Source organism: Benincasa hispida, chromosome 11 (genome assembly GCF_009727055.1).
Source record: "Benincasa hispida cultivar B227 chromosome 11, ASM972705v1, whole genome shotgun sequence".
Classification (NCBI taxonomy): domain Eukaryota; kingdom Viridiplantae; phylum Streptophyta; class Magnoliopsida; order Cucurbitales; family Cucurbitaceae; genus Benincasa; species Benincasa hispida.
The window spans coordinates 81,711,063-81,734,322 of record NC_052359.1 but is presented as its reverse complement, the minus strand read 5'-3'; the positions used below and the strand labels follow the sequence as shown (position 1 = coordinate 81,734,322).

The following is a 23,260-nucleotide window of genomic DNA, read 5'->3' as shown; positions in this document are numbered from 1 at the left end:
CTTTTCTATTGCATTTTATTAAATACGGTACTTCAACATCTTAGATGTTGCTTTTTTTGTATTGTATTTCAGTATTTGTATTATATTTTATGCTATTGTTATTAACTTGTATGCTAAATTTATCTATATCCTAGATTTTTTCTAAAGAAAAAGAAATGTATCTTCAGCGTATCAATATCTTCGTTTTTTAGAAATATATATATTAAAAAAATATAAAAAAATGACGCATCCTTAGACGTATCCGTATCTTAGTTTTATAGAAATTGACGAATCACCGTATCCGATCGTATCCGTATCGTGTAGCCGTATTCGTGTCTGTGCTTCATAGGATAAAACGGGATTTTGACCTAGTTATGAGCAATTTGTGAAGGGTCGACTCACTATTGATTGATTATATCTATGGATACAAAAATAAATTTATAGTGTGAAGAGTGCAGCTATTGGTCTTTAGTGAAGTGACCGGTAATTAATGAAAATTGATTAATTTAATTAAAGAGTTTAATTAATTAATTAATCTTATATCATTGGAGCTTCTTATCTGTAGATTCATAAGGTTTAGCCCACTAAAGGATATATGAGAAGAATGGTTTAAATATTCATATCAATTGCATGTTAATAAGATTAATATAATATGATTAATTATACATGTGATCTATAATTAAAATTGAAAAATATTTGAATAAGATTCCAATATTAAAGAGATATATACATATAAAATATGTGATAATTACATATTAATTAATTCTATAATAAATATGATTTAATATAGTCATTTAATTGTTAACTAATGGTTAATTAATTAATTAATTAATTAATTTTTTAGAAGTATAGATAAATAAACATGTGATATTTATTTATTTATTTATTATATTAAATATGATTTAATATATATGATTATTTAATGATTGGACTAAGTAATTAAATAAAAGTATGAGTTGGGAATTATGAATTCGTCTTCTACTACTTCTCTTACAATCTCCTTCCTCTTCTATGTCTTACAGACCACACATCCAATTCTTGGGATCTAACAAGGTTAAACGCAAAAGAAATCATGAAGAATTTGAGAATCTACAAAGGTAAGTTTTAGCTCTTGCTTCCTTTCTTTTTTTTTCCTCTTAAATATATGCTAATATTGATTATTTATCCATTATGTTATTATTTTTATACCATATTTTGTTTATGTAAAATTGAAAACAAAATTGTAAGATGGTCACATGTTTTCGCTTAGGATTCGATCTCTTCAAGATCAAACCTCTCAAAGAGATGTCCATGGGGCGGGGCCAAGATGCCATTCCCCATCCCCGTCCTCGCCCCGTCCTCGCTTCCCATTTCATTTCCCATCCCCATGAAATTCTCCATGGAGATCCAGGTGGGATTCCCACGGGTAATTCGCGGAGATCAGGTTCCAGCGGTAAATTTTTACTCGTTACTTTTTTTTAAAAATGTCAATTAATTTAAATCAATAATGTAAACAAATGTTAATTAAATAATTAACTTTATCACTAAATTGTTTATTATGGTTAGTTTTATATGACAATTTGAATTTAAAATAAATTACTCAAATTTTGGCCTAAAAAAACTAATTATTTTTAGTAGAAATAAATATAAAACAAATTATTCACATATATAATATATATTTAAACATTTAATTTAAACCTATTCATTATCTTTCCCAATAAATAATCAAATTTGAAATTTAAATGTAATATTTATATAATAATAACAATAACATAAACATTAGATAACTATACTAAATAAATATGTAAAAGCTAATCGGGTCAGGGTGGGGATGGGAAATTTTTCCCCACTCCTTCCCCATTAATAAGATCAACCTCCGCATAGTCCATAAACAAGGATTATAAACTCAAATTTACCATTATATACTTAATCCAAAAAGTCTTGGACTTTTACTTACCAATCATTTTCTTTACAGCACAATCGCCGAGATCACCTTAAGTCCTCAAATTTAACCTCCAAAATCATGGATAAAATAATACCAAATGCTTAATGAGTACTTTGCATCTTTTGAGAAAAACCTCAAATTATTCCAAATAACCAAATCCTTACCCAAAAATCAAGAATCTGGCGAAGGCGGCGGCCTTTGGTGACGGCGAACGGCAGACGACGACGAGTGGGTGTTGAAGCCGGCAGCAACTTCTTGAATGTGAGATGGAAGAGTGTGAAATTGGAGGTGTTACGAAAACGGCAATTAAAAAATACAAAAAATAACGTAGAGATAGAGAAGATCGACATATATGTGTGGATCACTATATCTTAACTACATTATTTGAGAGAATGTTTTCAGAAATTACATAAATAATAGGATTAGAGAAAATCGACACTCAGATTCGAAGACATTCAAATTTAGAGTGAGAGAGATTTCAGTTGAGGGAGGAACTCACCCACGACCAGCGATCCACGGAGGCACTCCAATCGACGATGCACGGCGTCGACGAGGTGGCTGATGGGCAGGATCGACGGCGGAGGCGTGAGGCTATTGGAGTAGTGTGGTTCGCCGACTTGAGGGAGGCGGCTGAGGATCGTGAGTCTGAAGTCGGCGGTGTGAGGGCGGCGGACCTAACGGCCACTGAGAGCGGCGTGAGCAGATCCGGCGATGGAAGGTATCTTTTCACGAAGAAGAAAGACGGGGTTTAGAGTACGAGCAGAGAGAGATGAGGAGAGATTTTAATTATTTTTTTTCTTTTTCTTCCTTTCTCTTCTTTTTTTTAACCTTATATATATATATCCTATTTTTATTCTCTCTCTCTCTCTCCAAAAAAAAAAAAAAAAAAAAAAAAAAACACCCAAATAATATACATAATTATATCTCTTTTTTCCCCTCTTGTTTTCAAACTCCAATATAAAATTAAGTTAGGCTTCCAAAACGAAATTCTATCCTTTGGGAATTCCAAATTTCCAAATAAATTAATGCAATTTTTTTAAAATTGAATTAAAATTCTAATTTTTTATAAATATCATTTAAATCAATTATCTTGCCTCCCAGATTGAATTTTTAACCCCAATTTATCAAAATAACACCCAAATATTTCAAGATGATTTAATGAAAATTACTTGAAAAATTTGGAATGTTACAAGCTTACTATTGTAGCGTTATAGGTGTTAACGATAGTTATAAAATGTCAAAAAAGAATATACCATGATACTTTATTGTCAAGAATATTTGAATCAAGAAAAATATTTTATGTCAACAAATATTTTATCACTACACATATTTTTTTATTGTCATAGAATTGTATATTGACGATACTTTCATTTTGTCAATATAATACATGTCTCGATAGTTTATTCTTTCTTTTGAACTTTGCCATTACACACACGATTTTCATCATCAGCTAATCATATTTTAACACAAAATCAGTAAAAACATAAATAAGAACTTTCGTATGTAAGAATAAAGTTGATAACGCTTTTAGAAAGAAACTAAATACAAGGAAATTATCGAATGTACCTAAAGGGACAAATACAAGCAAACTAATAACCAAACTTGGTAAAATTATATTTTTACACACACAAAAAAAAAAAAAACTAAATATAACAAGGTATTGACACGAGTAACTACATTACAACATGTGTTGTCACTAACCCAACGTCAATCACTTGCGTGGTAGCTTCATCACTTTAGTCGGTTCGTGTAAGACCTAGTAAAAACACAACGTTAAACCTTAACTCAAGGTTGAATCAATCCCTAACTACAACTTAGAGTTTCCAAGAGTTATAAACTAAGTTCTATCTTTAGAAAGTGAAGCCTTAGACACTAAAAACTAAGAAACCAATCTTAAACCTTAATTCAAACACTTGAAATCATTTCCAAACTACAAGAAGAGAGTAAGAGTTGAACAACATACCACAATTGTACCATGAATGAAATTTTCACGACCATTCACTACAAGAATTTTTACTTGTTCCAATATTTTTTTGCTGATGCATTCATTTTCGTTGGTATAGGCTTATTTATCTCAACGAAAATTTAATGTGTCGGCCAAAATAGAATAACGTGTACATTTTTTTAAAAAATTTATGTTGATGAAAATTGAAACATTTTCCAATAAAAATATCTGTGGGGAAAAATCTTTAAATACCCCATTCTTCTCCCTCCACCCCCCTCCCCCCCATCCCCTCTTCCCCCACCATTCCTTTCTCTTTCTCTTTTCCCATTCTTCTTTTTTTTTTTTTTTCCTGTTTTTCTTCTCTTTCCCCAACCGAAACCCCCTTTTTCTTTTTTCTCTTTTCCCCGTCCCTAACCCAGCCCCCCTCCGATCCCTATCTTTCTTTTTCTCCACCCCACCCCCCACCCCTCCCCTGCCGTTTTCCGTTCCCTAGCCCCCTTTGACGACCCCTCCCTTTCTTTTTTCCCCACCCTCAGCACCATCCCCTCCCATTTTTCATCCCCAGCCTCCGATCCCTGTTTTTCATCCCTCCTCCCCTGCTGACCCATTTTTTTTTCTTCGATTTTCAGTCGCCCACCCTCCCCACCCATTTTCGTTTCCCTTCCTTAAGTCCCCCACCAATTAAAATCTCTCCTCATTTCCCTATTATTTTTCCTTTCCCCCTCCAATTTTTTACACAAACAGCCACTGCTCCAATACCGAACGCCAGCGCACGTTGTCGCACACTACTATTGCACACACTCGTTGGTTCTTTTTCTCTTTGCTTTTTTCTAATAAATGTTATTCGTAGGTTGTGTTTGTGTTATTATTCTGATAAATGGTTTTGTTTCATATTCGAATTAGGATATTCATTTGTTTATGAATGAAATTGTTATTCTATCTTTGGTTTGTATATGGATGGATATAATGAAGAATGAATTATTTGTGTATTTTGATTTTAGTTTTGTACATGAGATTCATTTGTTATTATTGAAGTTTAATCTTTTCTTTTTATGGATATAATATGCTTTAAGTTTTATGAAATTGCTAAGGATATTTCAAGAAAATTAACTAAATTTCACACTTTTTACTTGCTAGTGTTAAATCATAGATTGGCCCGAAAAACTTAAGTTGATAGGTAAATGTAAATTTGATATCATATCATTTAAAAAAACTCTAGTTAAGAGTCGTTTTGTTTGATTGATGAAAAAAATCGTGAGGAAAAATGAAAATTTTGAAAAAAAAAAAAGAAAATGGAAAACATTTGACCCTTTTAGCTTCATTTATTTAGCTTTTGTCAATAAAGGTTCGAAATCGTAAATATTTGATCATTTTTCCTTCTAATGTTCTCGTCACATGCTTGATGTAGATCGACCCTTTTGTAAAGTAAGAAGGAATACTAGAAATGTAGTGATTTCTCTCTTGTTCTCATCATAAAGGCCAAAACCTAGAGATAATGAAAAATCTCCTTCATATAGCCAAAACTTAGACATGCTTTATTCATTTGGTTTAACGATGAATAAGGATTGGATTAAGTTAGAGATAGATTCTCAAGAGAGTATATTGACGGAGTTGCAAAATTCATGGAAGTGACAAAGTGTCATGTAAATGGAGAAGGAAAAACGAGATGCCCATGTAAAATTGTCAGAATTCAATGTCTCAAACATTAGATGGAGTAGAACGACATTTATTTGCTAATGGAATATCTCCTTCATATAGTCAATGGATTTGTCATGGAGAACTGGTAAATTTAGCTCAATTTCAAAGAGTCAAGACTCCTTTAGCTCCTTCAGCGGATGATGGATTAAGGGAAGGACCTACTGCACACAATGATGATGATGGGTTGTTCAATCTTTCAAATGATTTGCAAGGACCGATGAGAGAAGGGGCATATGATGAAGATGAAGAAGACTTTGGAGATAAAATGCCTGAGAACATCAAACAAAGGGATTCTTCAAACATTTTTAGGAGTTGATGGAAGAAGCACGTAACCCGTTGTACCCTAGTTGTACAAATTTTCCTCATTGAACTTCTTAGTGAGATTGATGCATATTAAGGTTCTCAATAATTGGAGTAACAAATCCTTTGATATGTTACTAGATTTTTTAAAAGATGTCATTCCAACTGGTGCATGCATACCTAGTTCTTTTTATGAAGCCAAAAGGAAATTATGTGACCTAGGACTAGGATATGATTCTATTCATGCTTGCAAGTATGACTGCATTTTATTTTGGAAAAGATATTCTAATTGTCAAAGTTGTCCAGTGTGTGGTGAGCCTTGATATAAAATAAAGGATGCCAAGAATAAGAAGATTCTAAATAAAATTTTACGTCATTTTCCATTAATACCGAGGTTGAAGCGATTGTTTTCATCAAAACATATTGCTTCTAAGATGCGATGGCATAAGGATAAACGAGTTGAAACCAATGGTGTGTTGCGACATCCAATTGATGCTGAAGGGTGAAATTTTTTTTTATAGAGAGTTTCCTGAATTTGCTTCAGACCCAAGGAATGTTCGGTTAGCCTTAGCTTCCGATGGATTTAATCCATTTGAGAATATGAGTATTGCATATAGCATGTGGCCCGTGATGCTTGTTCATTACAACTTGCCACCATGGAAGTGCATGAAGAAATCTAATTTTTTAATGTCTTATACCAGGACTAAAGTCTCTTGGAAAAGAAATTGATGTCTATTTACCACCACTGATTAAAGAGTTGAAAGAGTTATGGAACAATGGTGTGCGCACTTACGATTACATGAGTGAGGGTTACTTTCAGTTACGTGCATGTTTGTTGTGGACCATTAATGACTTTCCTGCATACGGGGACTTGTCAGAATGAAGTATCAAAGGTTATCAAGCATGCCTCATTTGCAAACAAGATATATCGTCATTTAAGATAAGAGAAAAAATCTTTCATGGGTCATCGACTTTATCTTTCAGATAACCACAATTGGCATAAGAGTAAGCAACCCGTTGTAATGAATGGAGATGTGATTCTAGAACAAGTAAATTCCTTAAACTTTCCAGTACTAAGTAAGCATCAATCCAAACGAGATAAGAAAAGAAAAAGGACTATTAATTGAAAAAAAAAAGTATATTTTTTTAGCTCCCATACTGATCTAAACTAATGTTACGACATAAGTTAGATGTCATGCATATTGAAAGAAAACATATACAATAGCTTGCTTGGGACTTTGATGAATATTTAAGGAAAAACAAAAGATATGAAAAATGCCTGTTTGGACCTTGAAGATTTAAATATACAAAAGGACTTACACTTACAAAAAGAAGGATCTAAATTAGTAAAACCTAATGCGGCATATACTGTTACTATAAGTGAGAAGATAACTTTTTGTAAGTTCTTAAAATCAGTTAAGTTTCCTGATGGGTTTGCCTCAAATATATTACGATGTGTTAGTATGAATGATGGAAAATTATGGGGATTAAAGACGCATGACACTCATATTCTACTCCAGCAACTTATTCCTATTGGTGTTCGAGCATACTTACGAAAGGATGATATACACCTATTGTGGAGCAATGTAAGTTTTCTCGTGATTTATGTACGAAAGTAATATGTGTCACAGAATTGGACCAATTGCAATCAGATATTGTACTCATATTATGTAAGTTTGAAACAAATTTTCCACCGGCTTTTTTTGATGTAATGGTTCATCTTGCTATTCACTTGCCTTATGAAGCAAAAGTCGCTGGCCCAATTACATATAGATGGATGTACCCTATTGAAATAACCTTGCGAACCTTGAAACAATACGTTAGAAACAAAGCCCGTCCATAGGGTTCAATAACAGAAGGATTTATCATGAAAGAATCTTTGACTTTTTGTTCTATGTATCTATCTGGAATAGAAACTAGATTCAATAGGGACCCACATAATGATGATCAATTCTCCATGGCTGAAGTTGTGGAGAATTTGATATGTTTAGGCAAAATGTACGGCCATTGGGGGGGTCAATTGCGAAGACACTAACTGAAAATGAGAAACGAATGGCACATTGGTATGTATTGAACAACTCTGAATATCATAGGTATGTTTTAGATCTTATATGTTTAGTTAATATCCTTAGTTTTCAAAGTCGATATTATATCTAATGTTAAATTTATGACTAAGGAACATTTGAGACTAATTCATACTCGATCAGACACAATATTAGAATTATCTCAAAGGCACCAATCACAATTTTCTACTTGGTTCAAAGATCATGTAAGTATACTTCTTCAATTAGATATTTGAACATCAATAATGAGTTAAAAATATTGAGTTCCAATAATCCATTAAGTATTAATAGGTTTACTTACTGCATCAAAGAGGAGAATCATTTGATGATCTTTACACAATATCACTTGGTCCTTCTAACCAAGTCCACTCCTACAATGGTTGCATTGTTAATGGAGTTCATTTTCACTGTATTGATCGTGACAATAAAAGATTAACTCAAAACAGTGGCATCATGGTGCCTAGAGAAACAGAAGGAGTTGAAAGTAATTACTATAATATACTATTTGATGTATTTGACTTAGAATATAGCAATGGAAGACGTGTAATCCTTTTCAAATGTAAGTGGTTTGAAACAGACCCTAAGAAAAATAAAGTACGATAGGATTTAGGGTTCATGTCAATAAATACATCTCATTATTGGTATACAGATGAGCTCTTCATATTTGCAACTCAAGCCAAACAAGTCTTTTAAATCAACGACAATAAACTTGGCAATAGTTGGAAAGTTGTGCAAATTGTTCAAAATAAAAATGTATGGGACGTTCCAAAAGCAAATGAAGGTGAAAATGATGAATTAGAGTTGTTGGAAGTAGTTGGAAGGATTGAGGTCGATGAATCTATCTAGGATGCCATACTATATCGAGATGACGTTGATCTTACTACTGTAGAACCTAAAGTTAATCCACAACAATTGAATCATAGTGTACCATATTCAGACGATGACGGTTTTATAAATGATGAACCCAAAGATGTAGAAGCACCCACTGAGAAAAGTTCTAGTTAAAATCAATATTTAGATTCTGATGATCAAGATAGTGACTAACTGTATAACAACACTAGTGTAATTCATAATTTCAAGATCGTCTAGCAGATGAACTAGTTAAGGAATCTAATGCTTTGACTAGGTGTAATTTGTAATTTCAGTTGTTATGTACGTTTAAAGTATGTTTGATGTTATTCATGTTTTGTGTGATTGTACAAGTATGTTTGATGTTATTCTTGTTTTGGCTACGAGTAATTCATAATAATTCATTATTTCAAATGTGATTGTAGAATTATGGTAGGACAACATCAAGATCGTCTAGCAGATGAACTAGTTAGGGAAGCTAACACTTTGACTATAAGTCCCTCGATAGAGACAGGAACGTCCATCGCATCAGGTGATAGTAGTATGTCTTAGGTTAAATATCTAAATATTATTGTAACCTCTAATTGAAGTAGTGTATTTGATCTTGTTATAGGATCCAATTCTAGAAAAAATGGAAGCATGGGCGAGGACATAGTTGAAACATTAATTTGGATGTATATGTACATCGACATGAGCGGATCCCAATTACCATTTCTAAGGATGTTGTAAAACTAGTAAGCATCTTTGCTACAGAGTTTAACAATGCCATTGGGATCGCGACCCTAGACACAATTTTATTGCGTTGTTCTAAGTGGAAGGATGTACCTAGTGATGTCATTGCCACTATAAAGGCTCGTTTACAAGTAAGTTTTATGCTTTTCTTGTACTAATCTCATATGTGTACTTACAATAACTTTTATTGAAAATGTAGACACATTTTATTGTGGATCTATCCTCGAATGTCATCAATAAGTACATAAATCGACAAATACATAACTCATTTAAAGAATATAGATCAGAACTACATAAGTACTATTATAGCTTTGAGAATCCTATAATTGCTCGTGAAAATCCACCAGACAAATTCACAAATAAAGAAGATTGAAAAATTCTTTGTGATTGATGGGAGACTTCTGAATGATAGGTAAATTTTATATGTTTGTTATACTTATTGTTTACATATATTGCTTGTATTGATAAATTATATTTTGTGTAGAAAAAAAGGAGAAAAACAAGAAGAGTAGAGAATGTCCCGTTTCAACCATTATTGTGGGTCAAAATCCTTTCTTCAAGTGCAAAATGAATTGGTATGGTATGATATAAATTCATTATTGTTTTATTCATTTTCCATTGAATTTAAAGAATAATTTTATTTATTGAATTACAAATGATCGAGAAGGGTGAAAAAGTAGGCCAAGTAGATTTGTTTTACAAAAGTCACTTCTCAGAGAAGGATGAGTGGATAAGTGGATCCACCAAAGAAGAATATGTAAGTTAATCCTTATATATAATATATAACCTAAAAAACTATTATAAATATAGTTGGCAATGGAAAAGGAGATTAGAAAGTCATCACAAGATGGGGTTGAACTAACAACGGAGGAAATTATTTGTCAACAGGATTTGGAAAAACGATCAGACCACACTAAATGTCTTGGATGGAACCCAAAACCCAATTTAGCTACATCTTCTTCACAAATTGAGAAAGATATTGGGAATAAGTATGAAAAGCTTGAGGCAGAGGTGACAACCTTAAAGGAGGAAAATGTCATGTTGAAGTCAATAGTTTTTGAAATCACAAGACAGTTAGGTGTGCAACAAAAACAAGGAGATGGACGTTCAAACAACTAGGTACGTTATGACAACTTTCAGTTCTTGGTTAGTGGATTTAGAAACTTAATTTGGTTGTTTTGTGGCTATCCTGCAGTTATGGTAGCCATTTCAAATACGAGTATTGTAGTGGATTTAGGAACTGCATTTGTTTGTTTTGTGGCTATCCTGCAGTTATGGTAGCCACTTTAAATATGTGTGTTTTAGTGTACTTGTTGTTGAAGGAATGATATAACATGCAACGGAAGACTACAGAATCAATAAACACTTAAACTACATTTAATTTGAGTTTTAAACATGTTGTTTATATGATATTCAAAAGAGGGTTTGAAACACATATTACCTTTGAAGATATCCTTCACAAATTTGGTTGAGATCCACCAAGATAGAGCTTGAAACACCGAGAGGATTACCACTGAGATCTTCTCTACTATACTCAAGCTGGAATGTATGGTGGAAACACTAAATCAAGTTGAATTGATGAAGAACAGGTGTAGGGTTTTCGGGTTATCACTTCAAAAGTATAACTCAGAATGTTTAATGTTCTTCATGCATGGAGCTTCTATATATAGGAAGAATTAATGCAAATGATAGGGTTGCATGAAGAACAGCTCCAGCTTGAAGATCATTAAAACTAGAAATGAAATTTGGTGACTATCCAACAAAAATGGTTAGTGGATTTTTCCCAAAAAATGGAAAAATCCACTGACTAAAAATGATTTAAAAAATCATTATTATTATTATTATTTTAATTTAGTTTTATAAAATTAATTAAAAAATAACTATTAAATACAACTCATTTTAAATTATTTTTAATTTAAAATATTAATTTAATATCTAAATATTAAATTAATAAAATATTAATATCACCAATGAATCAATTTTATATTTAAATAATAATTTAAATATTAATTGATTTTCTAATTTTGTTTAATTTCAATTAAATTAAACTTTTATAATTGTATCATATATAATCAACCGAAAACCCTAAAATTGAATCTGAACATTTCATATTCATAACCCTAATTTCATACATTAATATCAATTTGTTATTCCAATTTAATGAGTTAGTAGAGGGCTCTAATGGACCTATAGATCATGAGCTTCAACGATCTGTAATTAATTCTTGACACTCTTTAATAGAATTAATTACTATTCGTTAACTATCAAGACATATCACTATAGCTCGATAGTTGCACTCTCCTCACTATAGATATATTTTTGTCCATATAAACCATAATCAGTAAGTCGATCCTTCACAGGTTGTTCGTAATTACAATTGAGTCAAAATTACCATTTTACCCCTGTGAATACATCTTGTTTCTTAAGTTCTCACTGACCTTCTAATGAACAATTTTGATTCATAATATTACTTATGAATCATGTCCTTCTCTATCATGAGAAGGCAGGGTCCCGATTGTTCAAGACCTAGAATCAACATTTAAGAGAACAACCTATCTGCTAACCCTAAAATAGGTAGGAGTGAATTCCATCTTGCAGAGTTATGTCCCCAGCTATCCATCCAGTCTTATCCCCAAAATAGAAGGCTTATTGAGCAGTGTTGTCGGACTACTCTCACCCATGAAGATCAAAGGATAATCCCGAATAAACAAGAGTTCATAGCTAGCTCAAGATTAAGATCGAGTTATCTTAGGTTACTTAAGTATGAAATAGTCAGTTTTAATAGTAAACGGTTGTTATAAAGAAAAGTGACTATTTCGTGGTCCAGTCTATATGCAAACTCATTGCATAGGATGCCCCCATTTACATGTCTCTACATGAATGATCTGTGGATCACATCATTTGTATTACCTATACAAAATGAGCCGCATCCAATAGTGTTACCAAGATGAGATACCCAATTTTATCCATATACTTATAGACCATTTAGGCTATATACTATTAACTTGACCCTATTTATGTCACTACATAAAGTTAAAGTATTCATACAATAACCATGGATAGGTTTATTGGATTTTCATAATAGAATGCAAAATGAACTACTTTATTGAATAAGATACTCAATAATATTTTATTGATAAATAGAATGTTTAACATAAAATTTACGAATTGCGAGTTCTAGGACATTCCCAACAGTTGCCACTTTGTGGTTTAAATGACGTTTAGGTGGAACTAGGACACATTTGTAACTTGGGGGGGACGGGGGGTGTATATGTTGTAATTATTTTTTAGATTATCTAGTAGCCTAATGAACTTTATTCTTGGATTTATTTGTAGGGATCCGAGAGTTGAGTTATATGCTTTTAGTGCTATCGAATGACGAGTTTAGCCTTGAAAGAAATTTAGTTGGATTTAGAGGGGAAGGATTCACTTCGACACTTTCTATGAATTTGTTGCTACTTTGTGGTTTAAATGGCGTTTAGGTGGAACTAGGACACACTCGTAGCTTGGGAGGAGAGGGGGATGTATATGTTGTAATTGTATTTTAGATTATCTTGAAGCCTAGTTGTGGACTTTAAAGGAACAAGTTCTTGGCTTTTTTATGGGGATCCGATAGTTGTGGAGATTTAAAGGGCGTTTATCTATTTGTTTAAGTGGATTTACGACATGCCCGTAATGTAGGGGAGAGGTTCACGTCTTAATTATAATCATTTTAATCACTTTTTAGATAGTAAAATCGTTGTTTGTGGTGTTCATGTTTAATTATGAACATTGACAACTTGTTTATAGCTTGAGAGAGGGATCATTCCTCATAACTATTTTAAACATTTTATTTTTCCTATTTCAGGTTGTTCCTGTAAATTCTTAAAGATTATTTTTTTTGAGATTGCAAGAAGATTTTGTGAGATGATTACTTAGTTTGGTTTGGTATCCCACTTATTTTGGCTTAGGGAAGATTAAACTTTTTTTGTATAAGGGATTTGTAAGAAGTTAGAAAAGCTCAAATATAATTGTATATACAGTTTTTGTTCGTAAAATTTTATAGCTTGTGTATTGCATATTAGTCTTACTTTTAAATGTATAAGCTTACTTTTGTTATATTTATTCTCAATTGATTTATTTGGAGATTAATTTTTGTTTGTGCATAATTAGGTATTAAGAAAATAAAAAATTAGTTATATAATTATTACAAAAAATATATAAAATTATAAACAACTTATGTCGACACAAATAAACGTGGGTAGAAATCTACATATTGAATTGAAATTTGTTTAGGACTATGCTTTTCCCCAGGCAAATTGTATTTTGTTGGGAAAAACATATGCCGACGCAAGCAATTGTGTTGCCAAAAATGGTATTTATGCCAACGAAAATCGTTTTCGTTGAGAGGAACTTCTCCCAACATGGAGACAATGACGATTCTGCCGACGCAAAAATATGTGTCGTCATAACCTATCCGACGTTTCTAATACTTTGCCCGACATTTTTTTTGCATGGGGAAATGTGAAAATTCTTGTAGTGATTAACCATGAAAATGAAATAATAGAGAATAAATTCGTTGAGAAACTTAACACAGAAAGCTAAGTTTAATAAATTAGTCTTTAAAGAATGTGAAACAAAACAAAGAATAAGTATATAACATAGTGCAAAAGTAGTCTCCCATATAAACATTACACTTGTGACAAACCTTGGCAACTTGAGATTAATCAAATCCAAGCCCTTACTAGAGCAAATATAAAAATACATAAGGACAATAATGATTTAAAGCTATTGTTATAAGATCATTCACAGAATCAGTAAAGATGAGGAAGGACAATATTTCAGTAAGATATTTTAACACTAGTGATTAAAACTAAGATCATGCATGACAAAGAACCAAAGGGATCGAAACTAACCCAAACAAACTTCAAGCTAAAACCTATCTAATTCAAACTTGGGAGACATTATCGAAATACAAATTCAAGAAGCAATTTCAACAAATATAAACTAGAAAACATGTGTGCAAGCCAATCAGTGTATATAATAAAGAACAAGTCAGATAAAAAGAGTTGGAAAAGGTTAATCAATTTTAAGCAAAGAATCTATGTAATACTTACATAACATCGTGTACACATCTTTACCTGGCCAACAGCAGAAAAATGAACACCACCTCCCATAAGAATATTCTAGAGTGTGAGATACATTAATAGAATTTATCAAAGAATAACTTTTAGTAGAACTCATCTTACTATAGCCTCCAACTGCCCAAATAATATCCAAAGGAACGGAAGCATTAAACGGCTCAAAATTCAGTACCCAACTAGCTTTATTGCATCTTAAAGGAACATAAACTTTTGTAAACTTTACCTTCCATCCACAAGTTCTTCTTTCAAGTGCAAATATTCAGCAACTTGAAGATCTTCAACAACCAGTGCGGGGACATTGACTTTATATATTCCCACACACCTGGCCTTACACGAACAGTAAGAGCTACCCATGAGACATTCTTGCATATTGATCTCCGGGAATCCAGTAAATTAAAAACCACATATCTTCTCAAATAAAATAAAATAATTGAAGATGAAAAATATTTGATTTAATTTAAAACAATCATGTTAATCCACAAATCAATCCTAATGGTACTTGAATAATTAATTAAACTCCTCTAATGAAATTATTTATTAAACATTCATTAATTGTCGATCACTTCACTAAAGATCGATAACTGTACTCTTCGCACTACAGATATATTTCTGTGTCCATTGGATATAATCAGTCAACAGTGCGATGCATCTTTCGTAAGTACAACTGGGCCAAAATTACCATTTTATCCCTATAGTTACATTTAACTTCTTAAGTACCACTGATCCCTCTAATGAATAATAAGTCATAGTCCAACTATAACCAAACCTCTCTCAGGTTAAGAGAGGGTGTGGGGCCACATTGTTCAAGCCCTGGAATCAGCCCTTAAGGAAGCAACTTTTCTACTTACCCTGACATTAGGAAGTGACGAAGAGTTGATGGATGTTGAATAATTGGTCATAGTTCTTATAAGACCAAACCACGAAATGATTAGTCTCATTATATAACACCGTTGATAATAGAGACTTACATTTCACCAGGATGACCATAGATGACATGACCTGAATCCTGAGTGAGTTGTGAACTCCTACCTCTGAAGGCAGTCCTTTGATTTGTATGGGTGAGAGTGGTCAGACCCCCACATTGCAAATTACGTCTTGTGTTGCTGTGTTCCCAGCTCCCCAATCAGATGAATCCCCAAAATGATTGACTTATTGAGTCGACAATCTAGCCACTCTCACCCATACAAATCAAAGGACCGTCTTCATAGGTTGAAGTTCACAACTCACTCAAGATTCAGGTTATGTCACCTATGGTCATCCTGGTGAAATGTAAGTCTCTATTATCAATGGTGTTATATATGAGTCTAATCACTTTGTAGTCTGGTCTTATACAAACTTCTTTGTATAGAATATCTCTACTCACATGTCTCCACATAAATGATTAGAATCAAATCATTTGTAGCACTTTACAACAATTGTAACATCTACAAAGCAGGTTGTATTCGTAGTGTCAGCAGGATAAGGTACCTAGCCTTATCCATCTACTACAGACCATTTAAGTTATCACTTAAACATGATCCACCTATATGTCTCTACATACATGTTTAAGTTACAAAAGATAACCTTAGATGTTAGTTTATTGGTTTGTAGGTTAATGTTACTAAATGTTGAATAAAATATCTCATATTTTATTAAATAAATAAAATTGCTTGTACATTACAATTGCAAACTACAGGACACATGAGATTTAGGGCATCAACCCCAACAATTTTAAAGTGGAAAAATACCTCAATGTGAGAAGTAAAAAACCATGGACCGAAGTCAAAATCTCCACTATAATCAAGAATGGATTACAACAAGTTCTCCCTAGTTAATACTAAAGGAATACATAGTAAATATCTTAAGATTAACAATCTTGGAAACAAACGACAACAAATTGAGAAGAATAAAATTAAAAACATCTCATTTGAAGTAGCAACCAATTACCTACGGTATCTGACTGTAGGTAGCTCCAAACGAAATCTCCACCGTTCATATTGAAGACCCTCGTGTCAAGAACATGTTGAAATTTTAGCTCAATCGGACCACAGATCAATCTCTAAATGGTTGAAAAATATAGCTGGTCAGAAAAAAAAAACTAATTTTCTTCTGCCGTTTAGATCACTCTCGATTTGCATAAAATCTACCATCGGTTGTTGTACGTTTTTGTTTTAAACAAAACCTAAAAGCCCAAATGGGCCATTAATTGGACTTTCACTTTAAATGAAATAACCGAACAATAACCTTATCAACTGATTTAAGTCTTTATGAGCAACTTTAAACTTACGAATAATGTCTTGTAATGATGTCGAGACAAAGAAATATTGCTGCTTTAGTCTCAGTTCCTTCCTCTAAAATAATAGAGGAACACTAGAGCATGTGATGAATTAAACTAATTGCAAGCTCTAACAATGTCAGGAAAATAAAATGCACATCTAATAGCATTGTTATCTGTTGGGGTTGATGCCTTAAATCTCATGGTTTTATAGTTTGTAATTCTATTATACAAACACTTTATTTATCTAATAAAATAAGAGGTATTTTATTTCACATTTAGTTGCATTAATCCACAAAAGCCAGTAAGCTAAAATCTAAAGTTAACTTCCGTAACTTAAACATGTATGTAGAGACATATTGGTGGATCATATTTAACTAATAATCTAAACGGTCTGTAATAGGTTGATAAGGTTGGGTATATTATCCTGGTAATACTATGAATACATCATGCTTTGTAGTTATTATAATTGTTGTAAAGTGCTACAAATGATCTGATTATGATCATTCATGTGGAGACATGCACGTGAAGGTATTCTATACAAAACGTTTGTATAAGACCAGATAACAAAACGAATAGTCTTTCTATATAGCGCTGTTGTTAGTAGAGACTTACATTTCATCAGAATGACTAGTAAATTAACTAAATTCTGAGTGAGTTGTAAACTCCTGCCAATGAAAGTGGTCCTTTCATTTGTATGGGTGAGAGTGACCAGTTATGCTGACTCAATATGCCTATCATTTTGGGGTTTCATCTGATTGGGGAGCTGAGAACACAACTTCACAAAAAGGAATTCATTCATTCCCTATTCTTAGGGTAAGTAAAGAAATTTCTCCCTTAAGAGCTGATTCTGGGACTTGAATAATGTGATACCACACCTCCTCTTGGTCCTAGAATCAGTGGTACTTAAGAAATTAGATGTAACTACAAGGGAAAATCATAATTATGGCCCAACTGTACGTGCGAGCAATTTTGCAAGGGTCAATGCATTGTCGATTGGTTAAGAAGATTGCATTATTGGTCTTTAGCGAAGTGACCGACAGTTAAAGGAAGTTGATTAATTCAATTATAGAATTTAATTGATTAATCAAGTACCATTAGAGCTTCAATCTATAGGTCATAAGCCCCCTGTTAGCTCAATTGGGACTTAAGAAAATCAAATTAATTTGGATTAATTTTAATTGTTCAAATTAATAAAAGGAATTAATTATATAAGATATAATTAATATAAAATTATTTATATGAGATATAATAATAAAAGTTTTATTTGAGAGAAAATGAATATTTGAATATGGTTCAAATATTAAAATTAATATGAATTTCATTCATATAAATATTGTAGGTTAAATGAGAAAATATTAAACTATAGGTATTATTATATGTGACATAATATAAACTATAGGTTATGAGTTATATTATATATAATATATATTTCTTTTAATATATAATATTAAAATTTAGTTATTAGGGAATGAAGTTATTTGATAACTTTCCCCCTTCCCTATTATTATCTCATTAACTAATATATGGAAGTGAGAAGAGTTGAATCTTCCATCGTCCCCTTCCATTCTAATATAAATATAGGTGTTGGGATGAGATCTTTAGCTCTCTCCCAAATCAAGAACATTCATCCCTTTGTTTTCCAAACTAATCTTGAAGTCCACATACTTTCAACGATTCTCTACCCTGAGAATACTGAAGTTTTCGTATGGTGGTGTCCGATTGATTTGAAAATTTTCTGCATTTTTGGTTGCTCATGAATTCGAAAGGAATTCAAAGAGTTCGCGATTTCGAGAGGTACGTGAAGTTTTTTGGTCTTCAAGGGTATGTGATCCTTGGATCTCTTCTTCCTTTTTAATTTCTATACAAAAGCATGTTTATTAAATTATGTATATATTGTTTCCATCCTCTATATTTTCTGTATGTTCTATAAAATTAGAATTGGGACACGATCGTTTCTACAACAGGTATTTGCGTATCTTATCAATTGGTATCAGAGCATAGTGTTTCGAGTACCAATTTTAATTTTCAAAAATGGAATTCAAAGTAATGGTAGGACTTTGATTCTACATAGATGTATGTTAAATGTGGTTTGCTTGTTTGGATATTTTTTAGATTGGTTTTAGATTTTCTACCATTCATTTTTTATTCGATAGGTAAAAGGCCCATTTTTTTTGTTGGATTTTATGTCCTAAAACTCGTAGTTTGTAAAATTAAACATATTCTATTATCAATAAAAGATGTTATTCAATATTTCTTCAATAAAGGTATTGAATCTATTAATTGCATTCATAGAATCTAAATCCAATAAACTAAGATCCATGACTATTACATGAATACTTGAACTTTATGTAGAAACATAAAGATAGATTAAGTTCGAGTAAATAGCCAAAACGGTCTATAGTACATGATTAAGGTTTGGTACCTTATTCTGGTAATACTATTGGATGCGGCCTACTCTGTAGCTGTTACAAGTTGTTGTAAAGTTGCTGGTAAACAACTTGTAACAGCTACAGAGTAGGCAACATCCAATAATGTTACCAGAATAAGGTACCCAAATTTAATCATGTACTATAAACCGTTTTGGCTATTTACTCGAGCTTGATCTATCTTTATGTCTCTACATAAAGTTCAAGTATTCATGTAATAGCCATGGATCTTAGTTTATTGGATTTAGACTCTATGAATGTAATTAATAGATTTAATACCTTTATTGAAGAAATATTGAATAACATCTTTTATTGATAATAGATTATGTTTAATTTTACAAACTGCGAGTTTTAGGATATAAAACCCAACAATACTCCCACTTGGACTAAAACTCCAGTAGATTAATATATACAAATATATACAATGTTGAGTTATACTGAGAGAATAAAAAGTATTAAATAATATAAACTAGGGCATTAGATACCCATAAATTCTCTCACTTGCCCTAGTGATAAATATCTCGTAGACCTAGTCCTATTAGGTGATCCTCGAACACTTTAGCCGAGAGGGGCCTTTGTAAATGGATTAACTAAGTTGTCTTGTAAGGATATCTGTGTGATGATCACGTCTCCTCTGTGTACAACCTCTTGAGGTGTCTTAGGACTTTGTTCTTTAGATAGATGAATTCCATGTCTGAAAGGCAATGTTCCTTTCTTGGAGTTTTGCATTTTATATCTAGACAACATCTTGTCTATATAAGATACTTGAGATAATGTTAATATTCTGTTCTTACGATTTCGAACTATTTGGATCCCAAGAACATACCGTGCTTCTCCCAAATCTTTCATTTGGAATTGCGTAGCTAGCCATCTCTTAACGTCAGCTAGAAATTCTACTTCATTCCCAATGAGAATATCATCAACATACAATACTAAAAAGGCGGCAGTTTTGTTAACGATTTTCTTGTAAACACAAAGCTCGTCAACGTTTTGTTCATAGCTATAAGATTTGATCGCAGTGTCAAATCTCATATTCTAGGATCTAGATACTTGTTTCAACCCATAAATGGATCAATTAAATTTGCAAACCTTTTGCTCTTGACTCTGTTCAATAAACCCTTATGGTTGAGATATATAGATACTCTCTTCAAGATAGCTATTCAAAAAGGTTGCCTTGACATCTATTTGCCTTATTTCATAATCATAAAATGTAGCTATGGGCAAGAGTATTCTAATTGACTTTATCATGGCAAGTGGAGAGAAGTTTTCTTCATAATCTACCCCTTCTCTTTGGGTAAATCCTTTTGCCACAAGTCTAGCTTTGTAGGTCTGTACCTTACCGGCTTGGTCTCGTTTACTCTTATAGATCCATTTGCAACTGATGGGTTTTTACTCTTTTAGATTGATCTACAAGATCCCAGATAGAATTGAAACACATAGATTCCATTTGAAGGTCCATGACTTTAATCCATTGGTTTTTATCCACATCATTCATTGCTTGTTTGAAAGACAATGGATCCTTTAAGCCATCATTTGGTATGATGACTTGAGTTTCAGTTAAACCCATGTACCGGTCAGGTTGTTCACAACCCTCCCTTATGACAAGGCATTCTCAACTCTTGAGAATGATGTGAAATACCAGTATCATCTATAATTCCTTTTGATGGACTTACTCTGTCAACAACTCTTGTTGATGTATTTATCGTTTCTCGGGACATTTCTTCTATTACTAGCTACGAGGTTGATGATTCTTCATGTGGTCTTCCTCCAAAAAGGTTTCATTTATCGATACATATACCTTGTCTTCCTGATGATCATAAAATAAACCATATTTCATTTCTTTTGGGTAGCCTACAAATAGGCATACTTTTGAACGGTGTTCCAACTTTTTAGGATTTTGCACCAATACATGTGTCGGAAACCCTAAATTCTGAAGTGACGTAAATTTATTTATGTCATCTTCAAAGCTCTTAAGGTGTTTCTGAAATACTTTTTGAGGGAACCATGTTCAAGATATATACTACAGTCTGAGCTGCATAATCCGAAAAAGAACTTGGTAATCGAGCATAACTCATCATAGAACAAACCATGTCCAACAAGATTCTATTTCTCATTTCTGCCACACCATTTTGGCTGAGGTATGCCAGGGGCTATGAATTGAGACTGGACTCCATGTTCTATTAAATAGTTTTGGAATTCCAAGTCCACATACTTACCACCTCAATCTGATCAAAGTGTTTTAAGCTTTTTACCTAATTGGTTCTCAACCTCAACCTTATACTCTTTTAACTTTTCAAATGTTTCGGACTTTTGATGTATCAAGTAAATATGCATATACCTAACATAGTCATCAACGAAGTTGACGAAATATTCATACCCTCCTCTAGCTCTAACATTCATCGGACCACAAAAATCAAAATGTACGAGCTCTAAGGGTTCTTTGTCTCTAAGACCTTTTCTAGATAAAAATCTTTTAGTCATTTTACCCTCAAGATAGAATTCACAAGGGGGTAATGAACTGTCTTCTAACTTATTTAGATGACCTTTCTTAATCAGTCTCTCAATTTTGTTGAGATTTATGTGACCCAGTCTCAAGTACCAAAGATAGGCATTTGAAGAGACTTTCTTTTTCTTATGAGTTTCAACTATTTTAAACATTTCTATGTTTAAAACGACCTTTACCTCAGTTGGTTTTAACAAATATAAGTTATTTCTAATTTTGCAGAACAAATATTAATATTTTTCGAAGTAACAAATACTTCATCATTTTCTAAAAAAAACTTTATAATTTTGTTTTAGCAAATAAGAGACAGATATCAGATCCTTTGTATAGAAGGAATATAATAAACATTTTTTTAAAAAAATGTATCTATCTTCTATAAATAACATCATATCTCCCACTACTTTAGCTGAAACAACCTCCTCGGTCCTTACCTTAAAGATTGTTTCGCCTTTTATCAACTGTCTCTAGGACCTTGTTTCTTGTGAGAAAGTATAGACATGATTAGTGGCACCATAATCAATTATCCAGGTTTTATCATTTTTCACTAAACATGCTTCGATAACAAGTAAATCGTATTCATCTTCATTTTCGATTTTTGCATTTTCATCTATATAGTTCAAAACTTTAGATGATTTGGGAGATCGAGGACAATCCTGTGTTAAAACCCTTTTAGAACCATTAACCGCTAGTAATTTGTATGTCGATTCGATTTTACCATTAACTAATTTGGAAGCGAGTATTCTCGAAGATTTCAACATGCTAAAATTTTAAAACAAATTCTAATTAGCAAATTGCAATTAAATCCAAAGTCAAAATTTTAGCAAAACAAGTAATAATATACCCATAACCATTATTTATTTACAACGATACTATAATGAGTCAGAATACGTGTCACCGAGGGGCAGTTAGATACTCTTTCACTAAAGCAAACAATTTTGACCAAACACTATTTCTAGAATAACTCTTATTCCTATAGTCGTTTCGTTACCATTTTCGATCTGAAATTACTAACACTTTAGTAATTATATAGGTTTTATCGTTTTCTGCTAAACATGCTTCGATAACAAGTAAATCGTATTCGTCTTGTTTTTCGATTTTTTTCATTTTCATCTATATAGTTCAAAACTTTAGATGATTTGGGAGATCAAGGACAATCCTGTGTTAGAACCCTTTTAGAACCATTAGTCGTTAGTAATTTATATGTCGATTCAATTTTACCATTAACTAATTTGATAGCAAGTATTCTAGAAGATTTTGACACGCTAAAATTTTAAAACAAATTCTAATTAGCAAATTGCAACTAAATCCAAAGTCAAAATTTTAGCAAAACAAGTAATAATGTACCCATAACCATTATTTATTTGCAAAGATACTATAGTGAGTCAGAATACGTGCTACCGAGGACCAGTTAGATACTCCTTCACTAAAGCAAACAATTTTGACCAAACATTATTTCAGAAA

The 23,260-nt window shown here is 32.3% G+C and overlaps 1 long non-coding RNA gene across 1 annotated transcript; it reads right to left on the bottom strand.

Moving 5' to 3' along the window:
- Positions 1–1,869: 1,869 nt before the first annotated feature.
- Positions 1,870–2,703, bottom strand: LOC120091852. Its single transcript, XR_005485849.1, has 3 exons — positions 2,403–2,703; positions 2,068–2,157; positions 1,870–1,971 (listed from the first exon to the last, which is right to left on the bottom strand). It is a non-coding gene; the product is annotated as an uncharacterized LOC120091852 (long non-coding RNA).
- Positions 2,704–23,260: the final 20,557 nt, after the last annotated feature.